Source organism: Platalea leucorodia (genome assembly GCF_965183815.1).
Source record: "Platalea leucorodia genome assembly, chromosome: W".
Taxonomy (NCBI): domain Eukaryota; kingdom Metazoa; phylum Chordata; class Aves; order Pelecaniformes; family Threskiornithidae; genus Platalea; species Platalea leucorodia.
In genome coordinates this window covers 14,136,494-14,156,159 of record NC_138859.1, presented here as the reverse complement: position 1 = coordinate 14,156,159, position 19,666 = coordinate 14,136,494, and the positions used below count along the sequence as shown (strand labels likewise).

General features: G+C 43.0%; 1 pseudogene across 1 annotated transcript; it reads right to left on the bottom strand.

Annotated features, from left to right (window-relative positions):
* Window positions 1-364: 364 nt before the first annotated feature.
* LOC309601767 (proteinase-activated receptor 2-like) lies at window positions 365-18,553 on the bottom strand (annotated as a pseudogene). Its single transcript has 2 exons — window positions 18,159-18,553; window positions 365-1,463 (listed from the first exon to the last, which is right to left on the bottom strand). The product of its transcript is annotated as a proteinase-activated receptor 2-like (transcript).
* Window positions 18,554-19,666: the final 1,113 nt, after the last annotated feature.

The following is a 19,666-nucleotide window of genomic DNA, read 5'->3' as shown; positions in this document are numbered from 1 at the left end:
AAGCCAAACAAAACAAATTTCTCTATTAATTAAATATACTAGCAATGCTACATAATGTTCCAGTGACGTTTTGCTTTTTAACAACTTCGATATTGAACAAAAATGTCTTCAACCACAATTCACTTCCAGGTCAGCAGAATTTTTGCAGAGCATCAGAAATGTCATGATTTTTTTTCCAGTCTGGTGGGAGGATTTATCTGCTTACAATTTCTATACAGGGTAAGCAGCTGCAAGTTCTGAAATCCAGGCTTCAACGTAATTAAAAAGCAAAGATTTTTCTTCAGACTCTCTTGTACAAAATAACTCTCTTGTCACATCATTTCAGCAGTAGTAGTAAAAGTTCACTTTTCTTCTAAGACTAAACTCAGTAGGTTGATTTAGTGGTTCCATTTGAGTTTGAAGAGTAAGAATTGGATTTCTTAGGGTATCTGCTTGAAGAGAGAGACTTGCATCCTCTGCGTAGTTCGCACACTTTGGCAAAGAAGAGCATTTTTAAGGTTGTCTCTGAAGTCTTTTGAAATATAATAACAGATGAATGGATCAATACAACTGTTCAGAGTAGAAAGACACAGTGCAGTTATGTACGACACATACAGATAGCTCTGGCTGTAGGTTTTGAGGAGCAAATAGCACACAACAAGCATCACATTGCTAGGTGTAAAACAGATGAGATAGATACATGTACAGGACAGCAATAATGAGTTTGATTGCTCTTTTTCATTTCTTCCCAGTGCTTATATCCGAGATGGAAGCATTCAGTCTTAATCATTAGAATGTAAGTGACAGCTGTGAAGAGAGCTGGGATTAAGAAGAGTCCAATTGCAAGTGAGAGGAAATAATTGAACATGTCATGAGCCAAAACATTTTCAGGCAACACATCATGGCAGGTAGTGACGTTAAGATTTGAAATATATGCAGTCTAATTAACAAGATGCAACGGAATGGTGCCCAACAAAATTAGTATCCAGATAGCAAAGGAGAGGCCCAAGGCAATTTCAGATTTCTTTCTTGAATGCACTATGGAGTTCACTACAACCCAATACCGTTGCACACTGAGACATGTCATAAAGAGAATGGAGCAGTACATAGTTCCATAGAAAAATCCAACAAGTACTTTGCAGAGACCTTCACTGAATAGCCGATTTACACTGTATGTAATCTTCAGCAGGAACAAGACAACAAAGAGAAGGTTTGCCAATGCCAAGTTAACTATATAAATCACAGCCAGATGTTTCTTCTTTGTTTGGAAAAAAAAGACCCAGAGGGCCATGGCATCGCTTGGCAAACCAGTGATAAAGACAATGATATAGAAAATGGGAAGAAAAACCGTAGTCACCTTTCCTGTAAGCGCTTTTGCTGCAAATTCATCCACTTCATATAACTCTCCAGAGGCATTATTTGTATTTGGAACTTTCCAGCCAGCAAAACTTCTTCCTTTTGAACTGCTGGTTCCACTACTCTCTCTCAAAAAAAAAAAAAAAAAAAAAAAAAAAAAAAAAAATTAAGAAGTTGCTGTTACTAAAGTACAGACTTTTTTTTGTCCCTTTTAAAAATAAGCTGACAGCATAATTTACTCTGAAAAATTAGAGGCCCTTATCAACAGAAAAATTAGACTCATTTTCAAACACTTGACAATTTTTCTTCCCTTTGTTTTAGTTTATTATCCAAAAGACAACCTATATCCCTATTCAAGGATTGTATCAGCAACCAAAATGCTTTTCCACATCACCAGAGATATAAAAGTACCTTGTTAAAATAGCTGTCAGGTGCTCCTGCCATCCGAACAGTTACAATAGAAACTGCTTCAAGTACCCCAGGGCACCATTATGCTTTCACATGGCGGTGCCAGATTACCCAAGTGCTGGGACTCATAAAACTTTGCAGCAGGCTAGCATAGCTGCAGTAGAAGTTTCCTCAGTTTAGATGGCCTTGAAATCTGGTATGCAGTAAAAAAGAGCATGCTGTCCTCAGACTAGCTAGAACTGAAACTGTCTATGCAAACTGAATGCAATGCTGAAAGCTAAGCACAAGTGACCTCTAAGGAAAGGAAGAGGCATGTTACACAGTATCTGAATTGAAATGTGAACAGACTAACTTTGTGAATGAAGATACAACAGGGCCAGTCATCTGGGATCTCCTTCCAAGCTATCACATCAAGTTTTGCTCTGCCTCTTTGAATGCCACAGGAACTTATAAACCGTATGGGCGAGACAGCCATTCCTGATTGTTCTGTCTTGTATGACAGCCTTCAGATGTCTCAGTCCAGAACCCCCCATGACACCCTCCATACCCAACACAGTCCTCTCACGCTAACAAGTTAAACTGCACAAGCAAATGCTGTCCATGAACTCACTCTGCTCCAAAAAGTTATATATCTGCTAAGCCAAACTGAACAGACACGGAACTTGACTGTCTGTGGGAGAAGTATTTTAACTTTATCTCAGTTTCTATCAATATTTGTGGATGATTTTAGCCACAAAAAAACTCAACTGGAATATAAAGGAGAGTTTCCTTGAGCAAGCAGGTTTCTGCCATGAACAGTGTTGAAGGATGACCCCTCTGTTACTCAATAGACAATAGTTTTGATACAGTTCCAGAATGAAAAACGCTTACATCTTACATTTTAAAGTATAAGAAAATAATTCTCACACAAGAAATAATACACAAGTATGCATGTTTTCCAAGTACAGATTCTCAAAAGTAGAACAACTTTAGATAGCTGTTCCTTTCAAGTTATTACTGTGTTGGGGAATTTTTATGGTACCCCTCGAGGCAAATTAAACACACATTTGTGCTTAAATATATAAAAAAAATTAATAACCAATGCATTGGGCAGAGTCCTACCACAATAAGCAGTTCTACATGGAGTCTGCAAAGATGTGTCACAAGCAGATTCCTTATATACTCTTGCACCAGCACCAATCCTCTGAGCAGTTGTATGGGGCACCTCAGCCCAGCAGTGGGTCCATCCCCCAGCCCAGCTCTGCTGCCCAAAGGCAGCCCCTGAGCGTTGGCATTCCAGGATGGCTACAAGACAGTGCTGAGTCTGTTTCTTACTCATCACCAAGGGAAACTTCACTCCCTTGAAGGAGTCTGTTCTGTCTCTGGCATTCCTGCTTCCAACCAGTTTAACCCCTTCTTGCAGTTCGGCCTCCTTGTCCTCCATGCCAGATCATTCCTCGGTCACAAATTACTACTGCTGAGCAGTTACATTTAGAATTTCCCCTTCAGCTGCAAGCGTCTGATGTACAGCATTAGCGTCCTGTCTAGACTGTGTGACCTCCTAAAGATGTGTACAGAAATGCAGCATATATTGGTGTTCTTCAGCTTCCCAGACAGAGCTCTGGCAGGAACACACTGCCACCCAGGTGTCAGGCTGCAGGGTGTGCCCTGCTCTTATGACAGTACTGGATGGCAGCAGCGAGCACACCTGTGGGAGATGTGCCCAGGTAGAGGAGCTCCTCTGCTTAGTGACAGAGCTCCGGGAGGAGGTGAGTAGGCTAAGGAGTATCAGGGAGTGCAAGAGAGAGAGAGATTACTGGAATTGCACCCTACCTTCCCTCAGATGGGCCCAGCAGGCAGACAGGACCCATGACACAGAAGATTCCCTATCCTCTCTCCGCCCGGCTGAACATAGCGACTTAAGGGATAGGGGGCAACGGCGACAAGTTCCTGCCTGGCACAGCAGGTGTGTCTCCTCTGTGACTGCCCCACCTTCCCAGGTGCCCTTACAAAACAGGTATAAAGCTCTGCAAGTGGAACCAAACAATGACAGGGACGATGGTACGTCCAGCTCAGAGGTGTTGCCAAGGTTAAGTCAGCCTATGCCCTGCATCAAAACAGCTTCCACAAAGAAAAAAGACAGGTCATTGTCATAGGAGACTCTCTCCTGAGGGGAACAGAAGGCCCAATATGCAGACTGGGCCCACTTCTTTTAGGGAAGTCTGCTGCCTCCCTAGGGCCTGAGTTAAAGACGTGAAGAGAAAGCTTACTAACCTGGTATGGCCCTCAGATTACTACCCATTATTGATTTTTCAGGTAGGCAGTGAGGAAGTTGCAACTAGAAGTCCAAGGGCAATCAAGAGAGACTTCAGGGCCTTGGGACGACTGGTTAAGGGATCAGGAGCACAAGTAGTGTTCTCCTCTATCCTTCCAGTTGCAGGGAATGATGAGGGAAGAAACAGGAGGACCCAGCTGATCAATACCTGGCTCTGAGCCTGGTGTCTCTGGCAAGATTTTGGATTTTTTGATCACGGGTCAGTTTACATGACGCCAGGCCTGCTGGTGACAGATGGGGTACACCTGTCTCAAATGGGGAAAAGGATCCTTGGACAGGACTTAGCAGGGCTCATTGAAAGAGCTTTAAACTAGATTTGAAGGGGGAAAGGGATAAAACCAGGCTTGCTAGAGATAAGCCTGGGGGTGGCACACCAACATTTGAGGGACAGTGTGCTAGTGAGGTCCTTTGGTCTGCTGTCTCAGTGGAGGTAGTGGATGGAGAGCCATGCAGTAGAAAAGACGCAAGGGCTATGGATGTGTTAGAAACCACGAAAGCGCCTGAGAATGTTCACGTAGGAATTAGGGCTTCTCCCCCAAAAAAGGTGGCAGGAGCAATAGGCCAACTGAAGCAGATCTACACCAATGCACGCAGCATGGGCAACAAACAGGAGGAGCTGAAAGCCGTTGTGCAGCAGGAAAACTATGACATAGTTGCCATCACAGAAACATGGTGGGATGACTCGCACAACTGGAGTGCTACAATGGACAGTTATAAACTCTTCAGAAGGGATAGGCAAGGAAGGAGAGGTGGTGGGGTAGCCTTGTACATTAGAGAGTGTTTTGATTGTCTAGAACTAAACGATGGAAGACAGGGATGGGGAGCAGAATGAAGCCCCCATAATCCAAGGGGAAATGGTTAGCGACCTGCTACACCACTTAGACACACACAAGTCTATGGGGCTGGATGGGATCCACCCAAGGGTACTGAGGGAGCTGGCGGAAGTGCTCACCAAGCCACTTTCCATCATCAATCAGCAGTCCTGGCTAACCAGGGAGGTCCCAGTTGACTGGAGGTTAGCAAATGTGATGCCTATCTACAAGAAGGGTCGGAAGGAGGATCCAGGGAACTACAGGCCTGTCAGCCTGACCTCGGTGCTGGGGAAGGTTATGGAGCAGATCATCCTGAGTGGCATCACACAGCAGGACAACCAGGGGATTGGGCCCAGTCAGCATGGGTTTATGAAACGCAGGTTCTGCTTGACTAACCTGATCTCCTTCTATGACAAGGTGACCTGCTTAGTGCATGAGGGGACGGCTGTGGATGTTGTCTGCCTGGACTTTAGTAAAGCCTTTGACACGGTTTCCCACAGCATTCTCCTGGAGAAACTGGCTGCTCATGGCTTGGACGGGCGTGCTCTTTGCTGGGTAAAGAACTGGCTGGATGGCCAGGGCCAAAGAGTGGTGGTGAGAGGAGTTAAATCCAGTTGGTGGCCAGTCACGAGTGGAGTTCCCCAGGACTCAGTATCGGGGCCAGTTCTGTTTAATATCTTTATCAACGATCTGGACGAGGGGATTGAGTGCACCCTCAGTAAGTTTGCAGATGACACCAAGTTGGGCGGGAGTGTTGATCTGCTGGAGGGTAGGAAGGCTCTACAGAGGGATCTGGACAGGCTGGATCGATGGGCTGAGGCCAATTATATAAGGTTCAACAAGGCTAAGTGCTGGGTCCTGCACTTGGGTCACAACAACCCCATGCAATGCTACAGGCTTGGGTGAAGAGTGGCTGGAGAGCTGCCTGGCAGAAAAGGACCTGGGGGTGTTGGTCAACAGCTGGCTGAATATGAGCCAGCAGTGTGCCCAGGTGGCCAAGAAGGCCAATGGCATCCTGGCTTGCATCAGGAATAGTGTAGCCAGCAGGACCAGGGAGGTGATAGTGCCCCTGTACTCGGCACTGGTGAGGCCGCACCTTGAGTACTGTGTTCAGCTTTGGGCCCCTCACTACAAAAAGGACATCGAGGTGCTGGAGCATGTCCAAAGAAGGGCAACGAGGCTGGTGAAGGGTCTAGAGAACAGGTCTTATGAGGAGCGGCTGAGGGAGCTGGGGTTGTTTAGTCTGGAGAAGAGGAGGCTGAGGGGAGACCTTATTGCTCTCTACAACTACCTGAAAGGAGGTTGTAGCAAGGTGGGGGTCGGTCTCTTTTCCCAAGTAGCAAGTGATAGGACTGTTACATGTGGGATTCAGAAAAGAAGTTAATCACCAAGGACTGCTTCAAAACGTTAATCATCAAGGATTGCTTAGAAGACAGCTACCAAGGACAGAGAGGAGCTAGGAAGAAAGTTAATCAATCACCAGCATGCCAGCAGAAACCAAGGACAGAGGAGAGGCCTGTAAGATAAGAAGGAATCTCTGAATGAAAGAGTGAACTCAGAACAAAGATAATGGGGAGTCTGAACATAAAACAAGAAACTCCCTGAACATTAGGGAGTGTCAGCTGTGTTCTTAACAAAAGAGAACAGCCAAATCAGCATGATTAGGAGGAAAAAATCAATGAGGTCAACAAGCCGACAGCTTGAATTTGAGGATAATGACCACCAAAGACACCCGAAAGAATCCCCAGAATTAAACAGCGCATGCTCTGGTGGGAGGGGAAATATGTTAATGATTTCTGGGAAATATTTGTAATATTAATGAATTTTCTTGGAAAATTAATGAATATGTATGTTTTAAGTTTGATAAATACTTTGCTGGCGTGACCTATGGCATGCATGCTAGGTGGAGATATCCCCCATGCATCCAGCGCTGCAATAAAGAATGCCTGCTTTCTAAATGCCAAATTGGTGTTAGAAAGTTTTTGGACCAGTTTGCAGTAACAGGACTAGAGGAAATGGGCTCAAGTTGTGCCAGGGGAGGTTTAGATTGGATACTAGGAAAAACTTCTTCACTGAAAGGCTAGTCAGGCACTGGAACAGGCTGCCCAGGGAAGTGGTTGAGTCCCCATCCCTGGAAGTATTTAAAAGAAGGGTAGACATGGTGCTTGAGGACATGGTTTAGTGGTGGACTTGGCAGTGCTAGGTTAACGGTTGGACTTGATGATCTTAAGGGTCTTTTCCAACCTAAATGATTCTATGATTCTATGTTTAGAGTTTTTTATTAACTTACCCTAGTGTTGTCCCAAAAACTTGGGTCTGTTACCCGGTGTGCATCGCCCAATTCACACACAGAGTCGAGGTATTTTCCTTTATTACGTAAATGCGCAGATATGGGTGCGCGGTACAAACCAGCACACTGTTGGTTTAAACTAACAGTTATTTATACACAAGATTTTAACATATTTAATCATCTAATACATATTTGTTGTTATTCTGTTAAATGGTTGGCTAAAGTTCTTCGCCTACCATGTAAATTACTATGCATGCCTGCTATGATTTTCGAGACCTTTACTTCCTTAACCTTTTGGGTCGGCGGGTTTCTTGAGTGGGTGGTCTTTGAGTCGGTGGTCGTGATCTCCCCCTGCCAGAATTACCTTTCCCCTAAGTTCACTTAACTTTGGCAACACTAAGCAGTCCTTCACGGGCTGTTAAAGCAGCAGACTATCATTCACTTTGGGGTTCTTTGTCCGGAGACAGCTATCCTGTTTCACGATGACATAGTATTGTTAGGGTAAAATGAGCAAGGTTAATCTTTACCGACATCAATTTCCCCCCTTTGAGACTTATCGAAGCTCCAGTCTTTGACAAGTCTCACCTCCATTTTGCACTACTGATACATGTGATTGAGATAGTTGCCTAGTGATAAGTTTTTAAGCATCCAAACATGATACAGACAACTATCATAATAATAAAAAAAATAATCATAATTTTGCAACAGGCTTTACAGCCATTCTGTCAGGGAGAATCCTAGACCATGTAAAACTTTGGCCACTTGTTGAATAACATCTAGTTGTTTTTCTAAATTCTCAGTCACATTTGGAGTATGAATACAACACTTGTCATCGTTCAATTTCAAATATCCATAGACACCATGTTCACGTAGAAGCAATAAATCTAAGGCTAAATGATTTTGGAGAGTCATTCTTGAAGTAGTTTGTAACTGTACATTTAGATCAGGTAAGCCAATTTTTGTGGCATTTGCCAATGACTCGATTTGCCCGGTTAGATTGTCTAACCATACCCTATTTCTAAAAGAAGTTATCCGAGGGCTGAATATGGATTCTAATATCCACCCTACTTTTGTTCCAGTTGATGGGTGTTGCTAGGGATCCTCATAGGACCTTTTAACTTTTCCCCATAACTCAAAGGTTAGGGGTCGTTTTCTCCACAAAGGACATAAAGTTAGCATTCCCAACGTCACCTGTTTTCTCGGTCCCTTTAGAGTCAATTGAGTTGACAAGAATCCATCACTACTTACCCAGACAGTGTGTCCAATGGGGAGGATGGTTTCCCATTCACAATTAATTACCTTATCCTTGATCATTGTTCCTGTCCAGGTGTCCTTTAGGGATGTTGAATAGTTTTGGCATAAACACCCTAATCTTAAAGCTCTAACTATTGGTCCAATTAATTGAATCTCTGGTATATTAGCTGAACAATTAAAAACTCGAGCACAGTTCCAATTGTAGGCTTTTGGAATTTCCATTCTATTTTCAGTTAGATTTGAAGGTAAAATTAACTTCCTAATCTTCTCTTTCGATTGGTCTCCTATCCAGTCAATACACCAAGGAGTTGGTTGCATATAATGCCGTTCTCCTTCTTCAGCAGTCTTCCAAACAGATGGAAACTGCATTCCCCAAGGGAATCAATCACAGGGTTCAGCTTCTTTAATTAGTCCTGGCTAATGTGTTTCATTAATATGCCAACATAAGTTTTCTGATTCATTTCCCAAAATTTTCCATCTGCCTAATCCGAATACTTTCTCCTTCTTTAAGTTAAATTGTCAATAGTCAGAATTCCCCAGTCTAAGGGGAAGGCAGCAGATTTTGGCAATGGTAAACATGCGGTAATTTGACTAACATTATGGATTCTCCCAAAAGATTAGACTAGTTGCAAAACCAAATTGCTGTCACAAGCAGTCATACTACTAATGCTATTCGTAATCTCCCCATGTTTAAGTTCACACTACTATAATCATTATTCTCTAAATACTTTCTTATTCAGCATAACGATTCTCAATAACGGTCATTTTTTCTTTGAAATTTTTAACTTCAGTTCCCCTGTGGACTCCGAAGTCCACTGTTTCTGCTCAGGAAGTGGTGGCTTCTTCACTCTTGTATAATGAATCCAAGAATTCGCTCCTTCTACCTTTACTGCGGTGTAAGTTCTTAACAACGCAGTATATGGTCGTTTCCACTTCTCCTTTAACGGTTTGTCCTTCCAAGTCTGAATGTAAACTAGGTCTCCCAGCTGAAAGGGATGAACAGGGGTATCCAATGGTAACGGTGTCCTCTGGTTTAAGTATCTATGTAAAGAAGATAAAATATGTGAAAGAGAGATTAAATACTCTTTGACTGTCTCTTGTCCTTTAATATGCATTTGATCCCCCCTTATTGTGATTGTATTAGTGGGATATGGTTTTCCATATAATATCTCAAAGGGGCTTACTTTTTCTTTAATTCTTGGAGTTACCCTGATCCTTAATAGGGCTAGAGGTAGGGCCTCTACCCATTTAAGATGGGCTTCCTGACATAATTTTGAAATTTGTCTTTTAAGAGTCTGATTCATTCATTCTACTTTACCACTGGACTGAGGTCTCCATGGAGTATGGAGATCCCATTTTATCTTTAGAAATTTAGATATTCCCTGTACTACTACTGCTATGAAATGAGGCCCATTATCTGAAGATATTCCCTCTGGAATACCAAATCTGGGAATAATTTCTTTTAACATTACCTTAACCACTTCTCTGGCTCTACTGGTGCGACAGTGGAAAGCTTCGGGCCAACCAGAAAAGGTATCTACTAAAACTAGCAGATATTTATATTGATTGCACCTAGATAACTCTGAGAAATCTATTTGCTAATACTCTCCGGGCGCTATTCCTTGTTTTATATTTCCTCCTGTTGTCTTCTTTTCAATTTTTGGATTATTCGCACAGCATACTGGGCATTTCTTTACCACTATATCTGTGTCCTGGTTTCAGCTGGGATAGAGTTAATTTTCTTCTTAGTGGCTGGTATAGTGCTGTGTTTTGGATTTAGGATGAGAATAATGTTGATAACACATTGATGTTTTGGTTCTTGCTGAGTAGAGTTTACACTAGTCAAGGACTTTTCAGCTTCTTGTGTTCTGCCAGGCGCATAAGAAGCTGGGAGGGAGCATAGCTAGGACAGCTGACCCAGACTGGCCAAAGGGCTATTCCATACCATATGACGTCATGCTCAGTGTATAAGCTGGGGGAAGGAAAAGGAAGGGGGGGACGTTCGGAGTGATGGCGTTTGTCTTCCCAAGTAACCGTTACACGTGATGGAGCCCTGCTTTCCTGGGGATGGCTGAACACCTGCCTGCCGATGGGAAGTAGTGAATGAATTCCTTGTTTTGCCTTGCTTGCGTGCATGGCTTTTGCTTTACCTATTAAACTGTCTTTATCTCAACCCATGAGTTCTCTCACTTTTACTTTTCTGATTCTCTCCCCCATCCCACCGGGGGGGAGTGAGCGAGCAGCTGTGTGGTGCATAGTTGCTGGCTGGGGTTAAACCACGACAATCTGCAAGGCTTTGCATTTTTGGTCCTATGACATATTTTTTTGCAACAAGAACCAATGCATCAGAGCCCATATGTGTTTCCTGGTGTAATTTCTTCAATACAAATTCCATTGTCCTTTCAGGAATTAGGAGTTGTTTTATCATAGAATCATAGAATACCAGGTTGGAAGGGACCTCAAGGATCATCTGGTCCAACCTTTCTAGGCAAGAGCACAGTCTAGACGAGATGGCCCAGCACCCTGTCCAGCTGAGTCTTAAACGTGTTCAGCGTAGCGGAGTCAACCACTTCCCTGGGGAGATTATTCCAATGATTGACTGTTCTCATTGTGAAAAATTTCCCTCTCGTGTCCAATCGGAATCTCCCTGGGAGTAACTTGTACCCGTTACCCCTTGTCCTCACCATGTGACTCCTTGTAAAAAGGGAGTCTCCATCTTCTTTGTAGCTCCCCTTTAAGTACTGGTACAAGGTGATGAGATCACCTCTAAGCCTCCTTTTCTCAAGGCTGAACAAGCCCAGCTCTCTCAGCCTATCCTCATACGGCAGGCTTCCCAGACCCTTGATCATCTTGGTGGCCCTTCTCTGGACCCCCTCCAGCCTGGCCACAGCTTTTTTGTATAACGGGGACCAGAACTGTACACAGTATTCCAGGTGTGGCCTGACAAGCGCCGAGTAGAGAGGGATAATGACTTCTTTATCTCTGCTGGTGATGCCCTTGTTGATGCAACCCAGCATCCTATTGGCCTTCTTGGCCGCAGCAGCACACTGTTCACTCATGTTGAGCTTCCTTGTCCACCAGGACCCCCAGGTGCCTTTCCACGGAGCTGCTCTCCAGCCAGGTGGATCCCAGTCTGAGCTGCACTCCTGGATTATGTTTTCCCAGGTGCAGGACCTTACACTTGTCTTTTTGTTAAACTTCATAAGGTTCATGTTAGCCCACTCTTCCAGCCTATCCAGGTCTTCCTGCAGGGTGGCTCTCCCTTCCAGAGTGTCTACTTCCCCACTCAATTTGGTGTCATCTGCAAACTTCATCAGGCTACACTTGATCCCATTATCCAGATCACTTATGAAGATATTGAATAACGTTGAGCCCAATATTGATCCCTGGGGTACCTCACTTGTGACGGGAAGGTTTTAAAGATGTCCTCCACCATCCTTGTTTGATTTTGGTACAGTCTAGTTGTTCAGCCAGTTGATCTTCTCTTTCTGTGTATTGTGGAGGAGTTAAATCTAGGCAACGTTCTGGAATTAGAGCTCCTTCTATCTTTATTTTTTTTAGGGCTGCCTCTTTGGCAGCTGCATCTGTTCTCCGATTTCCTCTGATTACCTCGTTGTTTCCCTTCTGGTGTGCTTTACAATGGATTATTGCAACTTTTTCTGGCTGTAAAACAACTTGTAGCAATTTCATTATTTCAGCGCCATATTTGACAGGAGTTCCTTGTGAGTTCAGGAGGCCCCTTTCTTTCCAAATTGCCCCATGAGCATGGACAACTCTAAAGGCATATTTTGAGTCAGTGTATATATTAGCTTTCTTTCCAGTACTTATTTCTAAAGCTCGAATCAGAGCAATCAGTTCAGCTTTCTGGGCTGAAGTATTATGAGGTGAAGACTCAGCTTCCAGGATACGGTTTCTAGTCACTGTTGCATGTCCAGCACACTGCTTTCCTTCAGACATAAAACTACTCCCATCTGTATATAATTCTAAATCAGAATCTGAAAGAATAATATCTTGTAAATCTGGTCTGCTAGAATAAACTTGTTCAATTGTTGTCAAGCAATCATGCTGTAATTCGTTTTGTTCTGAAATAGGCAGTTAAAGCCACAGGATTTAAGGTAGTAGATATTGAAAGGGTGACATCGCCCTGCTCCAGCAAGACAGCCTGGTATTTACCCAATCTGCTAGGAGAAATCCAATGGTGTCCTTTATTTTCTATGAGAGAGATCACAGCATGGGGTACAAATACAGTTATATGTTGTCCCAAAGTCAGTTTCCTGGCCTCTTCAATCAAAATCACTGCTGCAGCAACAGCTCTCAGGCAAGCAGGCCATCCTTTACTGACTTCATCCAACTGTTTAGAAAAACACCCCACAGGTCTCTTCCAAGTTCCCAACATTTGGGTTAGGACTCCTAGGGCTACTTGCTGCCTCTCATATACATATAGCTGAAAGGGTTTCTTCAAATTTGGAAGTCCTAATGCAGGAGCTTCCATTAGTCTTTTCTTGATTTCATCAAACCCTTTTTGGCATTCGGCAGTCCATTCCAACAGCCCTTCTGGCCCTTTAATAGCAGCATATAATGGTTTAGCAATCAGTCCAAAATTAGGGATCCACAGCCGACACCATCCGGCCATACCCAAGAATCCTCTTAATTGTTTCTTTGAGGCGGGTATCGCAATTCTACAAATTGCTTCTTTTCATTCTGCACTTAACTCCCTCTGTCCCTGCATTATGTCAAATCCCAAATATTGAACTCTGTCTTTTACAATTTGTGCCTTTTTCTTGGAGAAACGATATCCTGCAAGTCCTAAGAAATTCAATAAACTAATTGTAGCTTCAAGGCACTCGCTGTAATTATTTGAACCAATTAATAAATCATCAACATACTGTAACAAAGTTATATGTTCATTATCACCTTGCCATTGTTCCAATTCTTTTGCCAATACGTTACCAAATAACGTGGGGCTATTCTTGAATCCTTGTGGCAGTACAGTCCAACATAATTGGGTTTTCTGTCTGGTAGTCGGGTTTTCCCATTCGAAAGCAAAAATGAGTTGACTCTCTTCATCCACTGGGATGCAAAAGAAAGCATCTTTCAAATCTAGAACTGTAAAATACATGTTATTTTCAGGAATAGAAGCGAGCAGCATATATGGGTTTGGTACCACAGGGTGGGCATCGACTGTCCAATTGTTAATTTCTCACAAGTCTTGCACTAGTCTATATTCTTGAGAATTAGGTTTTCTTACCGGTAAGATGGGGGTATTAAATTCCAATTGACATTCTCGTAACAGTCCATATTCTAAGAAGGAGTTGATAAGTGGTTCCAGTTTTCTCCTCGCTTCCAATTGTATAGGGTATTGTTTTTTCTTATCGGTTGTGCTCCAGGTTTCAATTCAATTCTAATTGGAGTCTTATTCTTTGCTCGTCCTGGTTTTCCCAATGCCCATGCCAACAGTATTACTGCATTAAATATTTCTTCAAGAATATTTGCATCTTCATCGTTCTCGCATTGAGTCAGCAAACATATCTGTGCCTTCCAAGCATTTTCTGGGGGAATACGTAACTGTACAGAATTTTCAGAGAAAGTTATTTGCGCATTTAATTTACATAACAAATCTCGCCCCAACAGTGGCAGGGGACACTCCGGCGTATAGAGAAAGGAATGAGTTACCGTAGTATTTCCAATTGTGCACTCCATATTGATTGCAGAAATGATTTTAGAGTCCTTTTCCCGGTGGCACCAATTGCACTAGTTTTGATTTTACTTAATGGTCCCTTACAGTCTGTAAGTACAGAATGTGTTGCCCTGCTATCTATTAAAAAATCTATTGTTTCATTCCCCAGCTTCACTGGAACCAGAGGATCGGCTGGGGAAACTTTAATAGATTCCTCCGGTCCCCTTCAATCTAATCCTATTTCTGCCAGTACCTCAGCGGCTGTCTCTGTCCCTTTTTCCTGACTATTCGACCGATGCTAACAATTTTTTTTTTTTTTTTCCAATGACCACCCTGCTTACAATAAGCACATTGATTAGGTCCTAAAGGGGTATCCCCCTTGAATTTCCACGGCCTCCTCCTCGGCCCCCTAAATCCACTTGGTGAATTTCCTCTGCCTCTTCCTTTACCTCTCCCTTGTCCTTCTGCCAAAGCAGCTAACAAGGAAGCCTGTAGCTTTGGGTTTTCTTTTCTTTTTCTTCCACTTCATCCTGATTATTATAAACTTTATATGCAATTGACATCAACTGTGAAATTGTCATTCCGTCTGCACCATCCACTTTTTGCAATTTCTTCCTAATATCCGACAGCGATTGGCCAATAAACAACATATTAAACAATTTCATATTACTAGCATCATCCGGATCCAAATTTGTACCCATTTTCAGAACACTTCTCACCATCTTCCAAACAATATTGTGCCCACCATTGATTACAATGTCTTTTCAAATTATCTTTTGTTATGGGGTCCCCACCAAATTTATTCCAATGTTTTAGGATGCATCCTAGAGGATAACAAAGGGGTGCCTCCTGAGAAGCAGCAGAGCCCATTTCGGCACTGAAAAGAATTTCCTAGCACAGCATTTCATACACAATTTACTAATTCAAATACAGAACAGAACGAGGGACGTCTCCCTTCGTTACCAGAACAGCGTGTAGAAATGAAAGAGTTATGCCACTGCTGCGTATCCTTTCTGATGCACCTTACAGGGCTTAAACAGATTTCCAGCAGCTTACTGCTTCCCAAGAGATTTTGTCACCGAAATTGGGAGTAAACCTCTTAACACCAATGTAGCATTAAGAAGCAGGCATTCTCTTTATTGCAGCGCTGGATGCACAGGGGATAGTTCCACCTAACATGCATGCCGTATGTTGCATCGGTCAAAGCTTATATCCCCCTGTTACATACATACGCATTGGATTTCCCGGAATTACCATACATATTCATTCTATTTCCTGGAACTAATTATCATATTTGCATAGTCTTTACACATGTGGCCTGAGTCTCCGAGGGCTTCCATGGGGGGTCTTTGATGGTCCCTGGTGGTTCCTAGTGGTTATTGAAGAGGTGTCTCTTAGTGTTCTTTTCATGAACTCTGAGTCTTTTCTTCCAGATGTGGTCTTGTCTTCTTAGGTTCCTTGTCTTGGTTTCAATGGGTTTATCTGCACTCCCCCAGGATATGTCAGTCACAGTTGGAAAGTCACGTCCTTGGGTGCATTCTTGTCTGAGGCCCCTGATAACAATTCCCCCCTTTGAGACTTCCAAAGTAAGATCTCTTTGGGAGTCCCACCTATATAGCATAATTTCGATAATATTTTCGACTCTCTGGTACACACATTTGAGTACAGCATGACGTGATTAAAGGTAGACATTGAATCATAATACAACACATTATACATATACCAACTATGGCTATAATTATTACAAACAATTCCTTTACCATTGGAAGTTGGGTAACCATGATGTGAGCCAGTTCCAAACTTCAGAAAATCCCCATGAGGTATCATCCTTTTGTATTTCGTGTAATATTTTGGTTTGCTTCCATATCTCATTTAAATCTGTAGTGATTCTTCCACCCTCATCAATATATACACAGCAGCTTGTATTAATTACTGTGCAGACCCCTCCTTTTGATGCTATAATTAAATCTAAGGCCATCCTGTTTTGGAGTGCTATTTTAGATAAACTATTAACTTCTGTTTGAATAGCTCCTATAGCATCTGCTGTTTTGTTTCCCATAGTTTCCATCACAGCAGAGATATTAACTATTGCTTTTTCAAGTTTGCTTACACCTAGCTGAGGGAAGAACCATCGGACAAAACTATGAAACCCTGTGGGCCTCTCCACTAAGGGATTATTGGTTCTCTTGCTTCTTCTTAGATAAGTTCTAATCCATACCGATTGTTGTTCTTTCCATATCTTCATGACCGTTATGTTGGGTATTACTGCTCCCAATGTACAAGCTCCTGTCCACCCCAGGAGTAAGGACTTTCTAGCCTTATTCCCACAAAACCAATACCATCCTGTCCTTGTAGGTACTGGCCATCCAGCAAATGCGTTGTTCCTTTTTCTTGTTTGGTTAAGAGAAAAGGCGTTAGCCCCTGCATATGTGTGATAATTATTACACTGAGGAAATATCCCTACTTCAATTTTGGGTCCACACCAACGGTCAGAACTGTTTCCTCCCATATTTGGGCCGGTGCTGTTTAGGATGCACCTTTGTACGCAAGTGACATTATATGTGAGGGAGGGGAGAGTTATATCCCACTCTTGCTCAGTACCACCAGTGTTAAAGGATGTATTGACCCGTAAAGTGATGTTATTTGGTTTTGAGTCATCGTGAGGTGCAGATTTTCATCCCAAGGGGTTTTCATTGTCTGGACTTGGCTCACATATAGGATTAATAAAATTATTATCATCGGTAGTTGTTTAGTCCTTTATCAGCTTTATTTGTAGATCTCCTACCGATTCCACCTTCCACTGAGGTTTCTTCGGCTCTAACGCCGGCTTTACTCGAGTGTAATGGATCCAAGGTTCTATTTCTCCTTCCTTGATTGCAGTGTAGGTTGTTAGGAGTACCTGAAAGGGTCCTTTCCACTTTTCTTGCAGAGGTTTGGAGTTCCACGTTTTTATGTATACAAAGTTTCCTGATTGATGCTGATGGACAGGAGTGTCCAATGTGAGTGGTCCTGTCAAAACAATGTGTCGTCGGAGAGCCGCAAGGATTTTCCCTAGAGAAATCAGAGATAACTTTAAATCTGTTTTCCCCTTTACATGTATTTCCCCTGGAATCAGTGGCGCTTGGTATGGTTTTCCATATAATACCTCATAAGGACTAATTTTACTCCTAGACCTCGGTTGTATTCTGATTCTCAAAAGAGCTAGTGGAAGGGTCTGTGGCCACTTTAAAGAAGTTTCTTGACATATTTTACTAATCTGCCGCTTCAAGGTTTGATTCATTCTTTCTACCTTCCCACTCGATTGAGGCCTCCATGGGGTATGTAAATCCCACTTGATACCGAGGATCTTACTTAACTGTTGGACCATATCTTCCATGAAATGCGGGCCCCGATCAGAGGACATTCCTATCGGTACCCCAAACCTTGGTATTATTTCTTTGGGTAATAGCTTAGTTGCTTCCCTAGCTTTGTTGGTGCGACAGGGGAAAGCTTCCGGCCATCCTGAGAAGGTGTCAACCAATACCAGGAGATATCAATTTGCCAATAATCCCCGAGGGAATTTCCTTGCCTAGTGGTCCCTGGGGGAGGTCTTTTCCTGTTCATGGGATTATTTTTTTAAACAAATGGGGCATTTTGCTATTACAGACTTTACTATCCCAGTCATCCCTACACATATAATTGAATTTTGAAGGCTAGAAAGTATAGCCTCACTACCCCAGTGTGTCTCCTCGTGTCTCTTTTCTACAATCATCTCAGTCATTACCTGCGGTGGAACTATGACTTGTTTCGTGGGAGTTATTAACCAACCCTCTCCGTTTGTGGTTGCTTTCAACAGTGATGCCAATTGGCAATCTGCCTCCCTATAATTAGGTTTCAGAATTGGGAGTTTCACCTGTTTTACTGGTATCAGTGCAAGGATGCCTTGTTCTGCCACCTCCTTAGCAGTTTAATCAGCCTGTAGAAGTTGGAGAATTTCTTCCTTGTATTTAATAGGTGACCCTTGAGCCGACAACAATCCTCTTTCTTTCCAGGTAGCCCCATGTGCATGGACTTATTCCAAATGCATACTTTGAATCAGTCCATATATTTACCTTTTTCCTTTCAGCTATCTTCAAGGCTCGTCTCAATGCTACCAATTCCGCCTTCTGGGCTGACGTGTTAATGGGTAGCACCCCAGCCTCTATTACCTGTGTAGTTGTAACCACTGCAGATCCGGCCATCTGTTTCCCATATCGTACAAAGCTGCTACCATCTGTAAACAGCTCCAAATCGGGATTTGTTAATGGTTCATCTCTTAGATCCTGTCTGCTCGAATATACGTGCTCGATGGCTTGCAGACAGTCATGGTGCAAGGGTTCGGAGTCCCTTACTTCTGAGTTCAAAAACATTGCTGGGTTGGTTGCTGTGGTGGTTTTAAGTTCCACATCATCCTGTTCCAACAAGATAACTTGATATTTGAGCATGCGGCTTGGAGACAGTCAATGCCCCCCCTTTTGTTCTAAGACAGAAATCACCATATGTGGAACATACACCATGATTCTTTGTCCTATTGTTAACTTTCTAGCTTCTTCGATTAAAAGAACAGTTGCGGCTACAGCACACAAACATCCTGGCCATCCTCTACTCACATTGTTCAATTGTTTGGAGAAATATCCCACGGCTCTTCTCCATGCTCCTGTTTTTTGAGTCAGCATGCCCAGGGCAAGATGTTGTCGTTCCTGTATGTCCTGGTTTCAGCTAGGATAGAGTTAATTTTCTTCCTAGTAGCTGGTATGGTGCTGTGTTTTGGATTTAGGATGAGAATAATGTTGATAACACACTGATGTTTTAGTTGTTGCTAAGTAGTGCTTACACTAGTCAAGGACTTTTCAGCTTCCCATGCTCTGCCAGGTGCACAAGAAGCTGGGAGGGGGCACAGCCAGGACAGCTGACCCAGACTGGCCAAAGGGCTATTCCATACCACATGACATCATGCTCAGTATATAAACTGGGGGAGTTGGCCGGGGGGCAGCAATCGCTGCTTGGGGACATGCTGGGCATCGTCAGTGGGTGGTGAGCAATTGTATCGTGTATCACTTGCTTTGCATATTATTATTGTATTATTGTTTGTTATTATTATTATCACTACTGCTACTACTATTACTACTATTCTATTTTATTTTACTTCAATTATTAAACTGTTCTTATCTAAACCCACGAGTTTTCTCCCTTTTACCCTTCCGATTCTCTCCCCCATCCCACCGGTGGGGGGAGTGAGCAAGCAGCTGTGTGGTGCTTAGTTGCTGGCTGGGGTTAAACCACAACAGTCCTTTTTGGCGCCCAACGTGGGGCCTGAAGGGTTTGAGATAATAACAGATTAACCAGAGTGTACTAAGGAATTTGTTAACAGTTGCTGGTCATAATTTTGATTCATCTGTTCTCAGTATTAGTCTACTTGATCTGCACCATGCCCTTGTTTTTGCTGTACATGTTGAAGATGATTGGTGTTGGGTTTTGCAGTTTGCTGTGCTCTGCAGTGATTAGTGATGTTTTGCCTGGGAGATTTGTTATTAAAACACTGGCTTTGAGCGATATCT